The 24,615-nt window shown below is 41.9% G+C and overlaps 1 protein-coding gene across 2 annotated transcripts in view; it reads right to left on the reverse strand.

The window, feature by feature from the left end:
• The window catches only part of LOC106583950 (insulin receptor), a 152,160-nt gene that overhangs the window by 97,890 nt on the left and 29,655 nt on the right, over positions 1 to 24,615 (reverse strand). The window lies entirely within an intron of this gene.

Below are 24,615 nucleotides of genomic sequence, written 5' to 3' on the forward strand. Positions count from 1 at the left end.
ATACTGGGTGGGGTGAATATATTTTATATGACATACATGTTTTTTTGTTAACTAGTAAATAGTAGCCAACAGCAAAGTGTTTTTAAATCATTTCTAACTTAACAATTTATGCTAGTTAGTTTGTGCTACCATGTGGGTTTTAGCTTGCTTGAGCCTGCTAACTGAGGATTGTTAATTCACCTGTTTCCATACATTTCATTTTAAAACATGCATCTTATTTTACAAAGGAGTTGTTTAATCTAACTGATTAACAATCTATCTGTACATGGAATTGTATTTGGGATTTCTTTACTCATTTTTTCTTATCTTTACAGGAAAATGCCACGGGCACTATCTGATGTGTGGACAACATTTCACAGCAGCTAACGTAGAAGGAAAAGCTGTGTACATTTGCAGATACTGTGCCAAATCATATGTGAAAAATGCAACAAGATGCAGAATTATCTGGCCAATTGCATAAAGTTCCTTCAGTGCTCACAACAAGCAACCTCTGACAAAAGTCTCTACTTCTATTCGAGGTGAAAATTATGAATCAGACACCTTATCGATAGTTACAGCTCATGGTCCTACTGGAATCAGAAGTGTTTTTGACTCAATGGAGGAACGTAGTCAGAGAAATGCTGATGAATGTCTTACTCGGGTTGTATATGCAACTGGTTCACCTCTGATGCTCACAGGCAATGTGCATTGGAAGAGATTTCTGAATGTTCCTCACCCAGCATACACCCCTCCAACCAGACATGCTTTATCTACTAATTTGCTGGATGCAGAGTTCAGAGTTCAAGCAAAGGGCAAGCAAATCATAGAGAAAGCTGACTGTATCGCAATCATCTCTGACGGGTGGTCGAATGTTCGTGGGCAAGGAATAACTAACTACATCTCCACCCCTCAACCAGTATTCGACAAGAGCATAGACACAAGGGACAGACACACCGTCTCTACATTGCAGATGAGCTGAAGGCAGTCATCAATGACCTTGGACCACAGAAGGCATTTGCACTGGTGACAGACAATGCTGCGAACATGAAGGCTGCTTGGTCTAAAATGGAGGAGTCCTACCCTCACATCACACCCATTGGCTGCACTGCTCAGGCATTGAATCTGCTCCTCAAGGACATCATGGCAAATTGACAATTGAAAACAATGGAAACATTACAAGAGAGCCAAGGAAATGGCTAGGTATGTGAAGGGTCATCAATTTATAGCAGCAATCTACCTCACCAAGCAAAGTGAGAAGAATAAGAGCACCACATTGAAGCTGCCCAGCAACACCTGTTGGGGTGGTGTTGTCATCATGTTTGACAGTCTCCTGGAGGGGATGGAGTCTCTCCAAGAAATGGCCATATCAGTCTGCCGATATGGACAGCCACATCAAGAGGTTCCTCTTGGTTGATGCTTTTTGGGAGAGAGTGGTAAGCAGCCTGAAACTCCTGAAACCTATAGCAGTAGCCATTGCACGGATTGAGGGAGACAATGCCATCCTGTCGGATGTTCAGACTCTGCTTGCAGATGTAAGAGAAGAAATCCGTAATGCCCTGCCCACTTCACTATTGCTGCAAGCAAAGAAAACTGCAGTTATGAAATACATCAAAAAGCCTGAAGACTTTTGCCTGAAGCCCATACACGCCGCAGCGTACATGTTGGACCCCAAGTATGCTGGCAAGAGCATCTTGTCTGGTGCAGAGATCAACAAGGCCTATGGTGTCATCACTACCGTGTCTCGCCACCTTGGCCTGGATGAGGGCAAGGTTCTTGGCAGTCTGGCGATGTACACTTCCAAGCAAGGGCTTTGGGATGGAGATGCAATAGGGCAGTCGTGCCAACATCTCATCAGCCACCTGGTGGAAGGGACTTTGTGGATCTAAGGCTCTTTCCCCTGTTGCCTCATCATCCTCCAAATCGCACCAACATCAGCCGCCTCAGGGCGCAACTGGTCCAAATGTGCTCGTTAAGACGCTGTAAGCTACAGTACCAGTCAAAGGTTTGGACACACTTACTCATTCAAGGGTTTTTTCTTTATTTTTTACTATTTTCTACAATGTAGAATAACAATGAAGACATCAAAACTATGAATGAACACATATGGAATCATGTAGTAACCAACAAAATGTTAAACAAATCAAAATATATTTTATATTTGAGATTCTTCATAGTAGCCACCCTTTGCCTTGATGACAGCTTTGCACACACTTGGCATTCTCTCAACCAGCTTCACCTGGAATGCTTTTCCAACAGTCTTGAAGGAGTTCCCACATATGCTGAGCACTTGTTGGCTGCTTTTCCTTGACTCCAACTCATCCCAAACCATCTCAATTGGGTTGAAGTCAGGTGATTGTGGAGGCCAGGTCATCTGATGCAGCACTCCATCACGCTCTTTCTTGGTCAAATAAACCTTACACAGCCTGGAGGTCTGTTGGGTCATTGTCCTGTTGAAAAACAAACGATAGTGGGACTAAGCGTAAACGAGATGGGATGGCGTATCGCTGCAGAATCCTGTGGTAGCAATGCTGGTTAAGTGTGCCTTGAATTCTAAATAAAAACTACAACAGTGTCACCAGCAAAGCACCCCCTAACAACTTCCTCCATGCTTCATGGTGGGAACTACACATGCAGAGATCATCCATTCACCCACTCTGCGTCTCACAAAGACACGGCGGTTGGAACCAAAAATCTGTAATTTGGTCTAATCAGACCAAAGTACAGATTTCCACCATTCTAATGCCCATTGCTCGTGTTTCTTGGCCCAAGCAAGTCCCTTGTTATTGGTGTCCTTTAGTAGTGGTTTCTTTGCAGCAATTTCACCATGAAGGCCTGATTCACGCAGTCTCCTCTGAACAGTTGATGTTGAGATGTGTCTGTTACTTGAACTCTGTGAAGCATTTATCTGGGCAGCAATTTCTGAGGCTGGTAACTCTAATGAACTTATCAAATCATAACAAATTTGTCACATGCGCCAAATACAACAGGTGTAGACCTTTCAGTGAAAGGCTAACTTAGAAGCCCTTAAACAACAATGCAGTTCAGAAAATACCTATAAAAGGTAAGAGATAAAAGTAACAAATAATTAAAGAGCAGCAGTAAAATAACAATAGGGGGTACCGGTACACTGTCAATGTGCGGGGGCACCGGTGTCGAGGTAATATGTACATATAGGTAGAGTTATTAAAGTGACTATGCATAGATAATAACAGAGTAGCAGCAGTGTAGAAGAGGGGGCAATGTAAATAGTGTGGTTAGCCATTTGATTAGAAGTTCAGGAGTCTTATGGCTTGGGGGTAGAAGCCGTTTAGAAGCCTCTAGGACCTAGACATACAGTGAGGGAAAAAAGTATTTGATCCCCTGCTGATTTTGTACGTTTGCCCACTGACAAAGAAATGATCAGTCTATAATTTTAATGGTAGGTTTATTTGAACAGTGAGAGACAGAATAACAAAAACATCCAGAAAAACGCATGTCAAAAATGTTATAAATTGATTTGCATTTTAATGAAGGAAATAAGTATTTGACCCCTCTGCAAAACATGACTTAGTACTTGGTGGCAAAACCCTTGTTGGCAATCAGAGGTCAGACGTTTCTTGTAGTTGGCCACCAGGTTTGCACACATCTCAGGAGGGATTTTGTCCCAATCCTCTTTGCAGATCTTCTCCAAGTCATTAAGGTTTCGAGGCTGACGTTTGGCAACTCGAACCTTCAGCTCCCTCCACAGATTTTCTATGGGATTAAGGTCTGAAGACTGGCTAGGCCACTGCAGGACCTTAACGTGCTTCTTCTTGAGCAACTCCTTTGTTGCCTTGGCCGTGGGTTTTGGGTCATTGTCATGCTGGAATACCCATCCACGACCCATTTTCAATGCCCTGGCTGAGGGAAGGAGGTTCTCACCCAAGATTTGACGGTACATGGCCCCGTCCATCGTCCCTTTGATGCGGTGAAGTTGTCCTGTCCCCTTAGCAGAAAAACACCCCCAAAGCATAATGTTTCCACCTCCATGTTTGACGGTGGGGATGGTGTTCTTGGGGTCATAGGCAGCATTCCTCCTCCTCCAAACAGGGCGAGTTGAGTTGATGCCAAAGAGCTCCATTTTGGTCTCATCTGACCACAACACTTTCCCCCAGTTGTCCTCTGAAACATTCAGATGTTCATTGGCAAACTTCAGACGGGCATGTATATGTGTTTTCTTGAGCAGGGGGACCTTGCGGGCGCTGCAGGATTTCAGTCCTTCACGGCGTAGTGTGTTACCAATTGTTTTCTTGGTGACTATGGTCCCAGCTGCCTTGAGATCATTGACAAGATCCTCCCGTGTAGTTCTGGGCTGATTCCTCACCGTTCTCGTGATCATTGCAACTCCACGAGGTGAGATCTTGCATGGAGCCCCAGGCCGAGGGAGATTGACAGTTCTTTTGTGTTTCTTCCATTTGCAAATAATCGCACCAACTGTTGTCACCTTTTCACCAAGCTGCTTGGCGATGGTCTTGTAGCCCCCTCCAGCCTTGTGTAGGTCTACAATCTTGTCCCTGACATCCTTGGAGAGCTCTTTGGTCTTGGCCATGGTGGAGAGTTTGGAATCTGATTGATTGATTGCTTCTGTGGACAGGTGTCTTTTATACAGGTAACAAGCTGAGATTAGGAGCACTCCCTTTAAGAGTGTGCTCCTAATCTCAGCTCATTACCTGTATAAAAGACACCTGGGAGCCAGGAATCTTTCTGATTGAGAGACTGCACAGAATAAACGTTCAAAATCCATGACATTTTCCAGATTAAGACATGAAGGTCAGTCAATGTAATGATGGACAGTCATTTCTCTTTTCTTATTTGAGCTGTTCTTGTCATAATATGGACTTGTTTTTTTACCAAATAGGGCTTTCCCCTACCATGTCACAACACAACTGATTGGCTCAAATGCATTAATTCCACAAATTAACTTAACGCACACCTGTTAATAAAATGCATTCTAGGTGACTGCCAAGACTGTGCAAAGCGGTCATCAAGGCAAAGGGTGGCTACCTTGAAGAATCTCAAATATAAAATATATTTTGATTTAACACTTTGTTTACTACATGATTCTATATGTGTTATTTCATAGTTTTGATGATTTCCCTATTATTCTACAATGCATAAAATAGTAAAAAAAATAAAACCCCTGAAATGAGTAGGTGTCCAAACTTTTGACTAGTACTCTATATGGTCATTATTTGAACTGGCTAGCCAGCTAACATTAGCAAGCTAGCTAACAAGCTAGAAACAAACCAAAACAATGTTTTTAGTTTCCTGGTTTGCTAGATTGACATATACTAAATTCATTTTTAAACAGATGGGTTTATTGGTGTTAAAAAACACCAGTTATGCTATTTTGGACCACCAAGCTGCTGATATCATTCAGCCTGTCGTTTTTGTGTTAATACTTTTTCATAACGACAAGTTTGAAGTTGTTAAGACAATAGAATGTTCATGATGACACTGCGACAACTGTATTCAGCCATGTCGATAGACATAGTATAAACAAGCCTTTAGCACATGGCCTCACATGTGAATCCTTAAATAGATGGGTAGTCCTAAGGCTTAAGAGGGTGTGAACAATGCTGAATGGGTGTAGACAACAAAGAGCTCTCTAGTAAGTGTAACAAAACATTAAAAGGGCTATTTTCTCAAAAGTGGGGTTACAAGTCCAAAGCAGAATTACTCTCCCATTGTTCCTCCACTGTAGTGTATTATATACAACTTTCTAGCTTTGAGTGTCTATTTTTTATACAAAGTAAAAAAACTATTTCAAAATTTGCTACATAAGACCGAATCGAGCCGGTCGGTTACAATTAAGGACCTTACTGTTATTGTTTTCAATTAAAAATGTAAAAAAAAAAAAATGGTCTTATCTAAATGCAAATTCTCAAGCAAAAATATTGTTAGGACTGTCAGAGTTGTCTGATGGGCTTAATTGGAGGAGCCTAATGGAAGGGATGTGTAACCTGAAAATTAGCTGTTATTGGCAGAGGAGGGCACACTGTTATTGGTCTATTAAGTTATACCGCCTGGTGATGTCAATGCCCACCCAGTAAAAACAAGCTGATATTGTCAGGCATTCTTTTCAGACAGCTATTACACTAAAGGTGCATTGTCAAAATTTTAACAATGTGACCTAACTATTCAAATAATGAAATTTTTTTCAGATATCCGGTGCTGGTTTATTTAGAACCTAACGAACAACTAGGAAAAGCTCAAACCAAGTTTGTTCAGCTGTCTGACCCGACAAATACGTGTTCCCACCAGCACAAGGTGAAGTCTCCTCCTTCTCTAAACATTACATCTTCATTGCTAGGCAGGAAGTTAAATGATGTGGCTAATAAACTGTTCCTTCTCCCTTAATGTGACCTGACCTGGGTCCCCATTGCCCACTAATCCACAGCTATCCACCCTTATCAGTGACCGCAACCATGGAATTGCCTTTCCTTTACTCAGTAACATTCCAAGCCCCTGGCTCATATACAACATTAATTGACCCCACCATATACATTCATCCTACAAATAACCACTAACTTCTGGTGTAGCAAGTATTTCAAATTACAACCCAACAACTGAAACCAGACTGTGGCCCTTCTCCTTTACATAGGATACCTGATGTCTAACAATAACATTGTTATGTCTAACAATAACATGAAGTCTAACAATAACATGTTCTGCATTCCACCCTCTCTCCCGCAGTACCATGAACAAGGATTTTTCATATTTCAAGTTTAGAAGTCAGAACCCATCACTGGATGGTCGATAGTCATAAATTGCTATTGACTCTCGATCAATCAGAATGAAGCAAATGCTTACTTACATGCTCTAACCAAAAGTGCAAAAAAGGTATTAGGTGAACAATAGGTAGGTAAAGAAATAAAACAGTAAAAAAGACAGGCTATATACAGTAGCGAGGCTGTAAAAGTAGTGAGGCTACATACAGACACCGATTAGCCAGGCTGATAGAGGTAGTATGTACATGTAGATATGGTTAAAGTGACTATGCATATATGATAAAGTAGCAGTAGCGTAAAAGAGGGGTTGACGGGTGGTGGGTGGGACAATGCAGATAGCCCAGTTAGCCAATGTGCGGGAGCACTGGTTGGTCGGCCCAATTGAGATAGTATGTACATGAATGTATAGTTAAAGTGACTATGCATATATGATAAACATGGCAGAGGTAAACAGTGGACATGCTGCTTTTCTCTGGCAGTTTGGCTAACAACAGTTAAAGTCTGATTTTCACCATGATGGAACTGATTCTCTTACAAAACCCTGATGCCGTTGACCTTACCAGGGGCCACTAGGACCAGTGGAAGCAAAATAGCCCCATAACATCAAATATCCACCGCCATATTTTACAGTAGGTATGGGGTTATTTTCTGCTTATGCATCCTTACTTTGACACCAAACCCACCACTGGTGTGCATGGCCAAAGAGATCCATTTTCATGTCATCCAACAAAAGGTAAAGGCCTGGATTTGGCTAAACGGCATTGGCACTTGGATTGGAACCGATGCTATGGTCAGATGACATGAAAGTGCAGTGTTTTCCAGAAGTACCTGAAGTAGCCAGCCAAATAGAAAAAGTACTCAAGGCAAAATAAAATTGCAGAAAGACCTACACTACCGTTCAAAAGTTAGTCGTCTGCAAACTTGATGACTGAGTTTGAGGCGTGCATGGCCACACAGTCATGGGTGAACAGGGAGTACAGAGAGGGCTGAGAACGCACCCTTGTGGGGCCCCAGTGTTGAGGATCAGCAGGGTGGAGATGTTTCCTACCTTCACCACCTGGGGGCGGCCCGTCAGAAAGACCAGGACCCAGTTGCAAAGGGCGGGGTTGAGACCCAGGGTCTCGAGCTTAGTGATGAGTTTGGAGGGTACCATGGTGTTAAATGCTGAGCTGTATTCAATAAACAGCATTCTTACATAGGTATTCTTCTTGTCCAAATGGGATAGGGCAGTGTGATGGCGATTGCGTCGTTGTGGACCTACAGGGGCGGTAAGCAAATTGAAGTGGGTGTAGGGTATCAGGTAGGGTGGTGATATGATCCTTGACTAGTCTCTCAAAGCACTTCATGATGACAGAAGTGAGTGCTACGGGCAATAGTAATTTAGTTCAGTTACCTTAGCTTTCTTGGGAACAGGAACAATGGTGGCTATCTTGAAGCATGTGGGCACAGCAGACTGGGATAGGGATTGATTGAATATGTTTGTAAACACACCAGCCAGCCTGCGCATGCTCTGCCGTCTGGGCCGGCAGCCTTGCGAGAGTTAACACATCTAAATGTTTTACTCACGTTGGCCACGGTGAAGGAGAGCCCACAGGCTTTGGTAGCAGCCCGTGTCAGTGGCACTGTATTGTCCTCAAAGAGAGCAAAGAAGTTGTTTAATTTGTCTGGGAGCAAGACGTCGATGTCCGCGACGGGGCTGGTTTTCTTTTTGTAATCAGTGATTGACTGTAGACCCTGCCACTTACGTCTCGTGTCTGAGCCGTTGAATTGCGACTCCACTGTCTCTATACTGACTTTGATTGCTTTGCGGAGGGAATAGCTACACTGTTTGTATTCGGTCATGTTTCCAGTCGCCTTACCATGATTAAAAGCGGTGGTTTGCGCTTTCAGTTTTGCGCGAATGCTGCCATCAATCCATGGTTTATGGTTAGGGAAGGCTTTAATAGTCACAGTGGGTACAACATCACCGATGCACTTGCTAATAAACTCGTATGAGGCTACCCGGAACATATCCCAGTCCACGTGATCGAAGCAATCTTGAAGCGTGGAATCCGATTGGTCAGACCAGCGTTGGATAGACCTGAGCACAGGCGTTTCCTGTTTTAGTTTCTGTCTATAGGCTGGGAGCAACAAAATGGAGACATGGTCAGATTTGACAAAGGGAGGGCGTAGGAGGGCTTTCTAGGTGGGTGAGGGTTTTCTATGCATCGGGGAAGTTAGCATTCTGGACCATTGCTATTCTACCAGCTCGTGCTTGTGCTGCGCATGCGATATGTTGATAGAATTTAGGAAGCCTTGTTCTCAGATTAGTTTTGTTAAAATCCCCAGCTACAATAAATGCAGCCTCAGGATATATGGTTTCCAGTTTACATAGAGTCCTGTGAAGTCCTTACGTCTCCGTTGAGGTATCTGCTTGGGGGGGATATACACGGCTGTGACTATAATCGAAGAGACTTCTCTTGGTAGATAATGCGGTCGGCATTTGATTGTAAGGAATTCTAGGTCAGGTGAACAAAAGGACTTGAGTTCCTGTATGTTATGATTACACCATGAGTCGTTAATCATAAGACATACACCACCACCTTTATTCTTACATCAAAAGTTTCATTTATGTTTTGTTTGTCCATTCTGTGGAGATATTTAGTTTGCAATTGTGTGTGTATGTAAATGTTACATCCATAATGCTGGATTTATCCATTTATAATTTCCTTTCTTCCAAGTATTTTTTTTTTTTAAATAACAAAAAGGTAGAACTAACAACAAACCAACCAAAATACCACTAAATCTCTCATGTGCTGTATGCTGTCGCTGTCCCTCTTGCAGCGGGAACCTACACTACAATATGAGCAGGGAGCCAAAATCAAACTCGTAAAACAACAATGAATACAATTTCAGCAGCACAGAAATAAAAAGACACCTGGTTGACCTGCAATAAATAACTGTCACAGTTTAGCTTTATTCTGTAAACAAACAAAATGTTCAGAGGTGGAGAGAGAAAGACAACCAATCAGTCAATTAGAAAGGAGACAATTTAACAGTTATATGAACGAACCCGTCAATGGCACTCCAAACACATACACAGAGCACCTGCTGCCCTCTGACTAACCTCGCAAGCTTAATTGGATGAGTGAGGAAAATAATTAAAGAGAAATTGCAGAAAGGCACGAGCGCAAGTGGAGAAAATCAAAGTTGCAGGTCCATTATGATATTCTGTGAGAGCAACTTGGCATATATATTGTGGCAGCAGCGTAGCCTAGTGGTTTGAGCGTTGGACTAGTAACCGAAAGGTTGCAAGTTCAAATCCCTGAGCTGACAAGGTACAAATCTGTCGTTCTTAACAAGGCAGTTAACCCACTGTTCCTAGGCCGTCATTGAAAATAAGAATTTGTTCTTAACCGACTTGCCTAGTTAAAAAAATATATATATATACACACACACACACACACCAAAGCAATTATAAAGGCAGACAGGCTCATTTTTAAAAATTGATCACTATTAAATCAGAATAATTCGAGACATTGATGGACTGAAATCCTACCCCCGCAAGCCTGTGTGAACTTTCCTCCCCATCTAATTGTGATGAGTTCACTGCATATTTCAGAGATAAGATATACCCAGCCTAACGTTGGTTAACCTCTATGGGCTAGGTGGGACGCTTGCTTTCCTTTAAGGGTTTACCTAAAGGATTACTTTTTCCTTACCTAAGGGAATTGTTTAACCTCTATGGGCTAGGTGGGACGCTTGCGTCCCACCTACGTAACAGCCACTGCCAGCCTGTGGCGCGATTTTCAAAACCTTAAAAATCCTATTACTTCAATTTCTCAAACATATGACTATTTTACAGCCATTTAAAGACAAGACTCTCGTTAATCTAACCACACTGTCCGATTTCAAAAAGGCTTTACAACGAAAGCAAAACATTAGATTATGTCAGCAGAGTACCAAGCCAGAAATAATTAGACACCCATTTTTCAAGCCAGCATATAATGTCACCAAAACCCAGAAGACAGCTAAATGCAGCACTCACCTTTGATGATCTTCATCAGATGACAACCCTAGGACATTATGTTATACAATACATGCATGTTTTGTACAATCAAGTTCATATTTATATCAAAAACCAGCTTTTTACATTAGCATGTGACGTTCAGAACTAGCATACCCCCCCGCAAACTTCCGGGGAATTCGCTAACATTTTACTAAATTACTCACGATAAACGTTCACAAAAAGCATACAATTATTTTAAGAATTATAGATACAGACCTCCTCTATGCACTCGATATGTCCGATTTTAAAATAGCTTTTTGGTGAAAGCACATTTTGCAATATTCTAAGTACATAGCCCAGGCATCACGGGCTCGCTATTTAGACACCCGGCAAGTTTAGCACTCACCATAATCATATTTACTATTATAAAAGTTTGATTACCTTTTGTTGTCTTCGTCAGAATGCACACCCAGGACTGCTACTTCAATAACAAATGTTGGTTTGGTCCAAAATAATCCATCGTTATATCCGAATAGCGGCGTTTTGTTCGTATGCGTTCCAGACACTATCCGAAATAGTAAAGAAGTGTCACGCGCATGGCGCAATTCGTGACAATAAAATTCTAAATATTCCATTACCGTACTTCGAAGCATGTCAACCGCTGTTTAAAATCAATTTTTACGACATTTTTCTCGTAGAAAAGCGATAATATTCCGACAGGGAATCTCCTTTTCGGCAAACAGAGGAAAAAAATCCCAAAGGCGGGGGCGGTCGGGGTCACGCGCATAAGCCCAGTGTCCCTTGATCGGCCACTTGAGAAAGGCGATAATGTGTTTCAGCCTGGGGCTGGAATGACGACATTGTTTTTTCCCGGGCTCTGAGCGCCTATGGACGACGTGGGAAGTGTCACGTTAGAGCAGAGATCCTTAGTAAATGATAGAGATGGAAAAGAAGTTCAAGAAATGGTCAGACAGGCCACTTCCTGTAAAGGAATCTCTCAGGTTTTGACCTGCCATTTGAGTTCTGTTATACTCACAGACACCATTCAAACAGTTTTAGAAGTTTTCTATCCATATGTAATAAGTATATGCATATTCTAGTTACTGGGTAGGAGTGGTAACCAGATTAAATCGGGTATGTTTTTTATCCAGCCGTGTCAATACTGCCCCCTGCATCATTTTAGCTGGTTTTATGGTTTTGGTGACCCTGTCTTTGAATTGACAAAACATTACACACAACTCTTGTAAATGTACTGTCCTAACATACTCTAAATTTATGCTTTCGCCGTAAAACCTTTTTGAAATCGTAAAACGTGGTTAGATTAAGGAGATGTTTATCTTTCAAAGGGTGTAAAATAGTTGTATGTTTGAAAAATTTGAATTTTGACATTTATTTGGATTCAAATTTGCCGCTCTTGAAATGCACCTGCTATTGATGGAGTGCACCACGGGTGGGACGCTTGCGTCCCACCTAGCCCATAGAGGTTAAGCCTTCTACCTGCCTTCTGGATCCTATCCCCACCACCTTCTTCATAAAAGTTTTTAATTGCATATCTGAAGTAGTGCAAGCTCTTGTTAAATCACTCCTTGTCCACAGGCACTTTCCCCACTGCGTTAAAAACTGCTATGGTGAAACCCCTTTTGAAGAAAAGTAATCTAGATTCTTCAGCCAATCTCCAACCTTCCATTCTTAAGCAAAATTCTGGAGAAATTGGTGTTCAAAAAGCTAAAATTATTGTTTAAGTGCCAGCTGTATTTTTTTTTTAAATTCCTATCTGTTTTTTGTGCCCACCACAGCATAGAGACCACCTTAGTTAAAGTGGTAAATGATCTTAGAGCCAACACAGATGCCAAACACTGGTTTTAAGGTCTCTGCACTGGTGCCTGTGAGTTTTAGAATTACATTTTAAAATTCTTCAACTGGTTTTTAAATCAATCCACGATTGTGCACACCAATACATGTCAGACATGCTTTTAAGTTATGTACCCAGTACGTCCCTCAGGATCTCTGGCACTGGCCGATTAACTTCCCAAAGCCTAGGACCAAGCGGCATGGAGAGGCAGCCTTTAGTTATTATGCCCCCAGCCTCTGGAATAGCCTGCCGGAGAACCTGAGGAGTGCCGAAACTGGACATATTTAAAAAGAGATCCTTTTAGCTTTGCTTTTCCTTAGGATGCCAGTTGTTCAGTTTGTGTAATTTTGTTTTCATTAGCTTGTTTGTTGTGTAGTAAATATTTCAGCTTTTATTTTCATTGTTTATTTGTTTCTTCCTGTAAAGCACATTGCGTTGCATTCTAGGTCTGAAATGTGCTGTTTAAATAAAGCTTGATTTGAATATGACGGCCAGACCAACTCGCATTCCATTTACTTAAAGAAAAAAACCTAGGAATACCGGGGATTAACACACCACAACCCATTCCCTCTACAGGCGGTGTGTCGCGGGACGGGAGAGATACTCAGTGGGCCTGGTCTTTGTTTAGGGGGCCGTGTTGTGGCATGGTTTAAATCCTCATCTCTAATTGTTATGCAAACATGGGGCGTCCCCCGAGACGTTGGATTAGTTCAGCTAAAGATGTTAGGCAAAAACACCATTAAGACACACTAAGCCTACAGTTTTTCAGTAGTCAGACATATTAGGCCTACAGCCCACACAATTTATAACAATCTATTGGGATTAGCTAGAATAATTTACTCAGCATCTGCCTAATATTTCATCTTCTCATGGGCGGCCATGATACACATGATAAAAAAAAAATCCTGGTTAGTGATATGAGGGGCAAAATGTCTCAGAACTGACTTATCAAGCATGAATTAACATTTTAAATGTGTATATTTGTAGAACCCTATAAGGGAAGTGTAGACACAAAATGACTACAATTCTAAGTAATAGTATTTTGAAGTAACGGAACAAAACTTGAGTTATGGATGTGACGGAAAAGGACATGCTGACGTGTCTGTTCTCCCAAACATGCAAGTCTGAATCTCAAAGTCTTAGGCTAAAATATTAATAGCTACTTTGAAAGTAATGCTTGGACACACAAAAACAACTATGATGAAAACATATATCCATTATGGATGTGACATTCTCTGTTATGCATGTGACGCTGTGCAAAGTAAGTGTTTATATATTAAAGATTTCTTCACAAGACTTCAAATTTTTGTTGTCATCTGAAAAAGCAGTACACCTCAAAGAACCAAGAAATCACCAGCATCTTGACTACTTATTCCAAAGGCTATCAAAGTAGACTCGTGGGTCTTGCCTTAACCACAAACTAGCTAAAAAAAAAATGCATTTATAATTCTTTATTTGAAAATATATTTTCATTGCGAATTAGAGCGCTGCATACCTCAATTACAAATATTGGCACTTTCATAATAACACTAGAGGAAAATGTTATGAATTTCACAGGGTCCCAAAAGACAGCACTGTACTCCATCTTAAATGTACAATGTTTTAGTAATTCCCTTCTTAATCATTATTGACAGATGTTTTATTTAAAATATTAAATGATATCAATCACATACAGAGTAACAGAATAAACATACAAAAACAAACTCAATTCAAAGCTTTTTTTTTTTTTTATAAACTCATGCTTTGTATTAATCTCACTCTTTAATCTGCCAGCACAGGTTTTATGAAATGGTACCTCCTCCCCCTGTTGTCCACAAAAGGACACAGGGACTGGATAACTTGACCTGCTGTCACCCTGGCAAGATGTACACAAATCATGTGTGGTCGTTTCTACTCAAGAACTGCATTAGAGTCAGTCTTTATCTGTTACTAGTCCAACAAACTGCCTGTATGTGCAGTGCATTCAGACTCCTTGACTATCTCCCCATTTTGTTCCGTTAGAACCTTAATCTAAAGTGAATTAAATAATTCTCAATCTAATCACAATACCCAATAATAACAACAAAGCAAAATGTTAAATTATAGAACATTTAAAAAAAACAACTAACAGAAATAACTTGCATAAGAATTCAGACCCTTTGATATGAGACTCAAAAGTGAGCACAGGTGCATCCTGTTTCCATTGATCATCCTTGAGATGTTTCTACAACTTGATTGGAGTCCACCTGCGGTAAATTCAATTGATTGGACATGATTTGGAAAGGCACACACACCTGTCTATATAAGGTGCACGTCAGAGCAAAAACCAAGCCATGGGGTCGAAGGAATTGTCCGTAGAGCTCAGAGACAGGATTGTGCAAACACAGATCTGGGGAAGGGTAACAAAACATTTCTGCAGCATTGAAGGTCCCCAAGAACACAGTGGCCTCCATCATTCTTAAATGGAAGAAGTTTGGAACCACCAAGACTCTTCCTAGAGCTGACCGCCCGGCCAAACTGAGCAATTGGGGGAGAAGGGCCTTGGTCAGGAAGGTGACCGAGAACCCGATGGTTACTCTGACAGAGCTCCAGAGTTCCTCTGTGGAGATAGGAGAGTCTTCCAGAAGGACAACCATCTCTACAGCACTCCACAAATCAGGCCTTAGAAGTAGAGTGGCCAGACGGAAGCCACTCCTCAGTAAAAGGCACATGACAGCTCGCTTGGAGTTTGCCAAAAGGCACCTAAAGAACTCACCGACCATGAGAAACAAGATTCTCTGGTCTGATGAAGCCAATATTGAACTCTTTGGCCTGAATGCCAAGTGTCACATCTGGAAGAAACCTGGCACCCTCCCTACGGTGAAGCATGGTGGCAGCATCATGCTGTGGGGATGTTTTTCAGCGGCAGGGACTGGGAGACTAGTCAGGATCGAAGGAAAGATGAACGGAGCAAAGTACAGAGAAATCTTTGATGAAAACGTGCTCCAGAGCGCTCAGGGCCTCAGACTGGGGCAAAGGTTTACCTTCCAACTAGACAACAACCCTAAGGACACAGCCTAGACAACACAGGAGTGGCTTCGGGGCAAGCCTCAATGTCCTACAGTGGCCCAGCCAGAGCCTGGACTTGAACCCGAGAGACCTGAAAATAGCTGTGCAGCAACGCTCCCCATCCAACCTGAAAGAGCTTGAGAGGATCTGCAGAGAAGAATGGGAGAAACTCCCCAAATACAGGTGTGCCAAGCTTGTAGCATAATACCCATGAAGACTCGAGGCTGTAATCGCTGCCATAGTTGCTTCAACAAAGTACTGAGTAAAGGGTCTGAATCCTTTTTTTAAATATATTACACACACACACACACACACACACGCTAACATTTCTAAAAACATGTTTATGCCTTTGTAACCGATGTGAAATGGCTAGCTAGTTAGCGGTGGTGCGCGCTAATAGTGTTTCAATCGGTAACGTCACTCACTCTGGAGACCTGAAGTAGTTGTTCCCCTTGCTCTGCAAGGGCCGCGGCTTTTGCGGCGCGATGGGTAACTATGCTTCGTGGGTGTCAGTTGTTGATGTGCGCAGAGAATCCCTGGTTCAAGCCCAGGTTGGGGCGAGGAGAGGGACGGAAGCTATACTGTTACACTTTGTGTGTAGATAGATTAAATAGTTTTTTCATTAATTTTAGAATAAGGCTAATGTAACAAAATGTGGAAAAAGTGAGGGATCTGAATACTTTTCAAACACTGTACATTAAATGTTGTTCTCTTACTTCATGTAGCTAACATATTCATGCGTCGCCTATTCCTTTCTGATTTAGAAAATACTGTTGCACAAACATGCTGATTTAGGCCTACAATAGCACTGGTATCGGGCAGTTTGCTCTGACTCAGTACATTTACTAGCTAAATGTATTTTTGCCACATCTTGCTAAGAAAAGACAAACTAGCCGTTTGCAGACAGTAATCATGTCATTATAGAACGCTTGTGGATTTATATTAAGAAACGAAGTGGACAGCAGCATCGTTGTCATCAACATATTGTTGCATCTGCTGCACTGACCATGTAGACTAAAGAAGAGTAAACGGTCAGCAAATGATCTCAAGCAACTCCCAGCCCAGTCAGAAACAGATGGTGTCGGTATCTCCACTATTTGGCCATCTCTTTCAACTTCCTGCCAAAGCCTTGGGAAAATGCTGCCAATAGAACTAGCCGCCATGTTTACAATTCAACATCAGATCAGGAGAGAAAAGTTGTTAGAAATGACTCTCTCTGAATTCAGATTTCAGAGGCAAAACCATTCCTCGGACGGTGTGGCCTTAGCTGCTCCAATTAAACCGTTCTGGCTTCCTCTCCTAGAAGGAAGGGTGTCACACAGAGAGATTAGCAATAAGTGCAGGAAGAATTGCAGCTAACAGAAGAGAGGGGGCTCTCGCCTCCAACAGAGTGGCTGCAGTAAAGAGCCTCGCCTGGCTGCCCGGGCTCGCCCCTTGGAGTCCTGCTCTGCTACTGACGGCCATTACACTTAAGGTCCAATGCAGCCATTTTTATTTCAATATCAAATCATTTCTGGGTAACAATTAAGTAACTTACTGTGATTGTTTATTTTTGACCATTTTAAATTAAACCAAAAATAGCTTATTAGCAAAAAGTAATTTCTCAAGCAATACTTTAGCTAGGACTGTCTGGGAGTGGTCAAAGTGGCAAAGAGGTTTGGAAACTCTTTCTTATTGTGGCTCAGTTGGTAGAGCATGGTGTTTGCAACGCCAGCATGGTGTGTGCAACGCCAGAGTTGTGGGTTAGATTCCCATGGGGGGCCAGTACAAAAATAAATAATAATAATAATAAAAATGCATGAAATGTATGTATTCACTACTGTAAGTCGCTCTGGATAAGAGCGTCTGCTAAATGACTAAAATGTAATGTAAATAAATATAAGTAATTTACTGCCTGGTGATGTCACAAGGCAGGCCAAAACTTATTTTCAAACAGTTCTTACACTAAAAGGGCATTATCATCATTTTAACAATTTCAAAGTCTTATTCCAATCTCAGTGTGGAAATATAAAAACACAGAAATCACATTTGACTGCACTGGGCCTTTAATTATGTCCACATAAAAGACCTGCAGGGTGTGACACTCATGTCTGTGTGTCTGCTCTGCTCCCTCCCCCTGCTGAGCAGAGCCCATTCACTCACTCAGAAGCATAGTCTAGTTAGCTCATCAGCTAACAGGAACAGACAGATACTGCATGGGACAGAGACAGTTCATGAGCCAGCCGGCCAATTATGCACTGGTGTCAATTGGACAGATAAACCCTGAATGTTGACAGGGAAGTGAGTTCACATCTCGAATTGCAATTGATGCTTCGTTAAGCCCCGCCCCCCTTGGTCACTATTGCAACCTCAGACAACATTCTCCTGGGAAGCCCAATTCAACCACTGGTGAAATTCCCTCACAATAATCTCAAACTGTGTTTCTAATACACAGACCACCCCTTTGTTAAATCAGGAAACACTTGGGTATGTTGTGATGGACTGTCATTACAATTGCTTCAAGGGAACCTGGTAAACTTATGTTTATAGCTAGCGTAGCTACCCACTGAATGGCTCATGTCAGCATGCATTCAAAGCTATAACAACTTCTGGAGCTAACTAGTGCTCTCAAATTGTATCCTGATGTCAACGGTAGTTGGGAGCAGTATTCATAACATTGCTAACACACAGTACATTTAGAAAAAACAAGTTATATTAAGTGGCTAGCTAGCTAGCTAGCGTTAGCAGCGTTTGGTGGTCAATGAGACAGAGCTAGCTAACAAGCAAACAACGTATAAGTTTGCACTAGAAAAAAAAAATACTCCAACAGGCTCTGCATTTCAGGAATCAAAGTAGTAAGTACTCCTGGTGCACTGTTAAATTATTTCGCCATTTATTTTTTAAAGAAATGTATCAGTTCTGCCATAGTCCTCACTGGCTTTAACGCGATTTAAACGTGCGCTTGTCCGAGGTGTCGGACTCGACGACAGTTGCTATCCATTGGAGTGCTACAATTGGTAGGCCAAAATGCTGGGGCCGAGGCTTAGCGAACAGTCAATTACTCAAAACAACATTTCATGGGTTTAATTGTCACTTATAGGCTTGAGCCAGGTGGGTGTATCAGTGAAGTATTTCCCCTGTTATCAGGATTGGATGAAAGGACATGCCAATTCCACAGGGGTCACATCCAACGTCACAAAGGGAGTTACAGACAGTTGCAAGGAGATTAATGCAAGCTCAAAAACAGCAAAGACAATGGTACGATTCTTACAGCCATGAAATTAGATGGCTCGGTGTAGGAGAGCACACTAGTGAGTTATACTGGCATTCTCAGCATGTTAAGAGTGTGAAGCATACCGTAGTAGCCTCTGCTACAGATGATAAATACAGTCATTGCACTGCAGCCACTCCAGCCCTCTCTGGAACAGAGTCACACTAGGAAATGAGCAACTGAGACGGAGGAAACAAGAGGGAGGTAAGTGAGACATGGGGGGAGAGATCAAGGGAGAGAGGCGGACGTAGAGGGAAACAGTCAGGTGACCTCAATGGGGTGCTTGTTGGTGCTGTAGGCCATCAGGTCACACTGCCTACTGATGGAAAGAAAGCCTCAGTCTGCACACAGACCATGTCAAGTCAGCCCAGCAGGCCCCCTCTTCCTCCCTCTCACCATCCACCTCTCCTACCTCCATCAAAGTCTCCTTTCCTACTTCACTCCATTGCAATCTTCTCTCCTCGGCTTGTGTGACTACACCCATCCCCTGCTTATTCACCTGCCCAGGCCAGCAGCCCTTACCTCAGCATTTGTCTTCTTGTCACCCCTTTTTATATGGCATTCATAAGAATGACAACCTCTCCCCATATACCGTGACAGATCATTAGTGTAATACCTACTCCCAACTGTGTTATAAAGTATGACATTTTCTATTGTTTTGGTCTTGGTCATGATATGGTTTCAGTCAGCTCACAAACACAGCAGCCCTGCCCTGTGCGTCAACACATTCCTCACAGGCAAACACCAGGGGCAACTAACACTTGGCCTGAAGGACCCCTAATAAGGAAAGGGCGGTCCTCTTTGTAAAGACAGCTGCATTTAAAAATGCACAGGTAGAGTATATTATGAACACGTTGGCCATATTCAGGAAAACTTAACACTTCACTTTTTTTATTCCTATTAGGTCGTTCCAAGTAATTTCAGCAAGCCAATTTGGGCGCAATCAATTAGCTTAATTTCTCAGAGATATTATACTTAAAAATATGAACACAACATGTAAAGTGTTGGTACCATGTTTCATGAGCTGAAATAAAATAACATTCCATACGCACAAAAAGCTAATTTCTCAAAAATGTTCTGCAGAAATTTGTTTACATCCCTGTCCGCGAGCATTTGTCCTTTGCCAAGACAATCCATCCACCTGACAGGTGTGGAATACAAAAATAATTAAACAGCATGATCATTACACAGGTGCACCTTGTACTGGGGACAATAAAAGGCCACTAAATTATGCAGCTCTGTCACACAAAACAATGCCACAGATGTTTCAAGTCGAGGGAGCATGCAATTGGCATGTTGACTGCAGGAATGTTATATTAATTGTTTTACCATAAGCTCCCTCACACATTGTTTTAGAGAATCTGGCAGCACATTCAACCAGACTAAAAACCGCAGACCACATCAGCCCAGGACCGCCACATCCGGCTTCTTCACCTGCGGGATCGTCTGAGACCAGCCACTCAGACAGTTGATGAAACTGAGTATGTGTGTCTGTAATAAAGCCCTTTTGTTGGGAAAAACTCATTCTTATCGGCTGGGCCAGGCGCCCACCCATGGCTGAGCCCCTGCCCACCCATGGCTGAGCCCCTGCCCAGTCATGTGAAGTCCATAGATTAGGGCTCAATTAATGTATTTCAATTGACGGATTTCCTTAAATGAACTGGAACTCAGTAAAATCTTAATGTTGATTTTATATTTTTGTTCAGTATTTATTTAAACAAAATGTTGCAGGAGTGCTATTATCTGTTTTAAAAACAAATTATTTCAGAACAATGAGATGGTGGGTGTCGAAATTCTTTGATTTTTGAGGTGGAACAACCCCATCTGTTCTTTAAAACTGGCTTAATATTTTTCCTTGCTCTAGCACAGGGGATTCAAACATACGGCCTGTGGGACGGATCTGGCCTGCGTGGAGGTCCAATCCAGCCCACGAGTGGTTTAAGTAAATTTGTTTATGAACTCAATATAACTTATGACAAACTGTGTAGAAATGATAATGGACCTATATTCATACAGTTTGACTGTCCAGCTCGCTAATAAATCACTAGACAGTCAGGGAGCATAGAAAATTGAAAACGATGGCTAGAGGACTATTTTGGGGAGATTTTGAAGGCAAGGAAATGTAACAATATTTTCTGTGCTGTTTTACGGACATCATTAAAGACCTAATGCGCCCCCGAGGCAAAATCAGTTTGACGCCGCTGCTCTAGCATTTAGTGCTTTTGAAAGTATTCATTCAAAATACTCACCCATCTACACACAGTACCCATAATGAAAAAGTGAAACCATGTTTTCTGAAATTCTTGCAAATTTATACGAAAATTAGGTACAGAAATCTCATTTACATAAGTATTCACACCACTGAGTAAATACTTTGTAGAAGCACATTTGTCAGCAATTACAGCTGTGAGTCTTAAGTCTAAGAGCTTGCCCATTATTGTTTTCTAAATTCTTCAAGCTCTGTCAAGTTCATCATTGCTAGACAACCATTTTCAGATCTTCAAATCAAATTTTATTGGTCACATACACATGGTTAGCAGATGTTAACGCAAGTGTAGCGAAATGCTTGTGCTTCTAGTTCCGACCATGCAGTAATATCTAACAATTTCACAACACTACCTTGTACACACAAGTGTAAAGGAATGAATAAGAATATGTACATAAAAATATATGGATGAGCGAAGGCCGAACTGCATAGGCAAGATGCAGTAGATGGTATAGAGTACAGTATATACATATGAGATGAGTAATGTAGGGTATGTAAACAAAGTGGCATTGTTTAAAGTGGCTAGTGATACATTTATTACATAAATTTTTAATTATTAAAGTGGCTAGAGATTTGAGTCAGTATGTTGGCAGCAGCCACTCAATGTTAATGATGGCTGTTTAACAGTCTGATGTCCTTGAGACAGAAGCTGTTTTTCAGTCTCTCGTTCCCAGCTTTGATGCACTGTACTGATTTCGCCTTCTGGATGATAGCGGGGTGAACAGGCAGTGGCTCGGGGGGTTGTTGTCCTTGATGATCCTTTTGGCCTTCCTGTGACATCGGGTGGTGTAGGTGTCCTGGAGGGCAGGTAGTTTGCCCCCGGTGATGCGTTGTGCAGACCTCATTACCCTCTGGAGAGCCTAATGGTTGTGGGCGGTGCAGTTGTCGTACCAGGCGGTGATACGCCGAGGAACTTAACTTTCCCCCTTCTCCACTACTGTCCCGTCGATGTGGATAGGGGGCTGCTCACTCTGCTGTTTCCTGAACGCCACGATCATCTCCTTTGTTTTGTTGACATTGAGTGTGAGGTTATTTTCCTGACACCACACTCCGAGGGCCCTCACCTCCTCCCTGTAGGCCGTCTCTTGCCATTGATTTTCAAGTAGAACTAATTTGGCCACTCAAGAACATTCAAAGTCTTCTTGGTTAGCAACTCCAGAGTAGATGTGGCCTTGTGTCTTAGGTGATTGTCCTGCTAAAAGGTGAATTCATCTCCAAGTGTCTGGTGGAAAGCAGACTGAACCAGGTTTTCCTCTAGGATTTTGCCTGTGCTTAGCTCCATTCCGTTTATTTTTTATCCTGAAAAACTCCCCAGTAATTAACAATTACAAGCATACCCATAACATGATGCAGCCACCACTATGCTTGAAAATATGGAGTGGTACTCAGTAATGTGTTTTGGATTTGCCAAGGGAATATTTTTATTCTGTACTGATTTTTTTTTCACTCTGTCATTTAGGTTACCGTAATTTCCAGACTATAAGCCGCAACTTTTTCCCCCACGCTTTGAACCTGGCGGCTTAAACAATGACGCGGCTAATATATGGATTTTTCCCGCTTTCAAAAAATTCTCTCAAAAAAAACACATTCTGTGACGTGCTCAGTTTTTTTGGCGGCATGTAGCTTTCATTAGACCAATGAAATTTCCGAACAGGTTAACCCTTTCACACGTACCATCACACGGGGTGTGATCGTTCTACAGTGGTCCCTGAAGCGTACGATCACACCCCGTGATTAGAACACTCATTTAGAACAGCCAGTTTCGAATAACGCAACAATCAGCATTTGAGCTGGCCACACTGGCCACAGAAACTATTTACACAAACACAGTCCTTACAAAGTTATCTCCAGAATGTGAGCAGTTTATTTTTGGATGCAATGTTCAGATATTCACAGAAGCATATATAGCACAACACAATCATCCTAACCGGAAAAATGTAGGCTACATTTGTCCTAGCGCTAACTGAAGAAAGATTGACCCAACACAAGCAGTCATATTTTAACACTCGGCTGACGTAAACTACAATATGAATTAGCTAATAGCAATTACTATGTATAATTAATCACATCACGGGTGAGCTCACCGTTGATCGAAATAATTAGGTAAAACACTTTCTAGAAATCGAAAGTTATCCGACGATTAGTTTCAGTGCGCAGCCATGCATTTTTTTCTCACAGAAACCGAAGATAATAAGAGAAGACAAGATGAGTTTGGTCTGTTTATAGTATGCATGTTGAAGAGGTGTCATCTACCGTCGTTCACATCCCACCATTAATTTCCGGAAGTCCTCAAAAACTGAGTGAACCCTTACTCACCTCATTTTGTTATAACATCTTTGGTCAAACAGACGATTACGCGAAACCCAGAATGCATTGTATGTCAACAAACATGTCTCCATACACATAGCTGGAATTAGCTTAGCTCATCATAATCAGTACAACCTTCAAAACATTATTTTACACACATACTATGCAAAAATCGGAACGCATGATTTATCACGGGTAATTGAAAAACGCGAATAAAATACTAAATATATCAATAATACCACACAAAACATTTTCTGATTGTGATTTATTGATACAAATGGCGCGTGCAGGCAGTCAATCACGGTAACCTCTCACTCCCACTCTGAGCCATTCAGTGTTGTTGTTTATGTAACAATCACATTCTGGAATGGAGAGAACGTTCGAACATCACGTGCATAAAAATAAAAAACTCACGCTGGGGCGACCGATGGAGATATTTGGAACTCACATGTGAAAGGGTTTTAAGGTCAAAGAACTTTGTGGCCGGCGTGCGTCCTGACAGCGTGGAGCATTGTCAAAAAAAAATCTGCTATCAACGGGTTTCGAAAGGCTGGACTGCTGCGTGTTGAAGAGGGCTCAGCGGGGGATTTGCCTCCGGATGAAAGTGACGAGAGCGACAATGAAAACGATCCAATATCGGATGAAGCAATTCTGAGGCTATTCAACTCTGACACCGAAGGAGATGACTTCAGTGGTTTCAGTGCACAGGAGGAGGAAGATAGTAGGCTACTATTTACTGCAAATGTTTTATTTTTGTTACAAGCCGTGTTTCGTTAAAGCCTATTTATTTTTGTTACAAGTCGTGTTTCGTTAAAGCCTGTGTAAAGTTCATTTGTTTCAATGTACCGGTAGGCACCTGCGGCTTATAGACATGTGCGGCTTATTTATGTTAAAAATAAATAAAAAATTCAATTTCAGTGGGTGCGGCTTATATTCAGGTGCGCTCAATAGTCCGGAAATTTACGGTAGTATTGTGGAGTAACTACAATGTTGTTGATCCATCCTTAGTTTTCGCTTATCATAGCCATTCAACACTGTTTTAAAGTCACCATTGGCCGCATGGTGAAATCCCTGAGCGATTTCCTTCCTCTCTGGCAACTGAGTTAGAAAGGATGCCTGTATCTTTGTAGTGGCTGGGTGTATTGATACACCATCCAAAGTGTAATTAATAACTTCACCATGCTCAAACAGATATTC

This window comes from Salmo salar, chromosome ssa23 (genome assembly GCF_905237065.1).
Source record: "Salmo salar chromosome ssa23, Ssal_v3.1, whole genome shotgun sequence".
Lineage (NCBI taxonomy): Eukaryota > Metazoa > Chordata > Actinopteri > Salmoniformes > Salmonidae > Salmo > Salmo salar.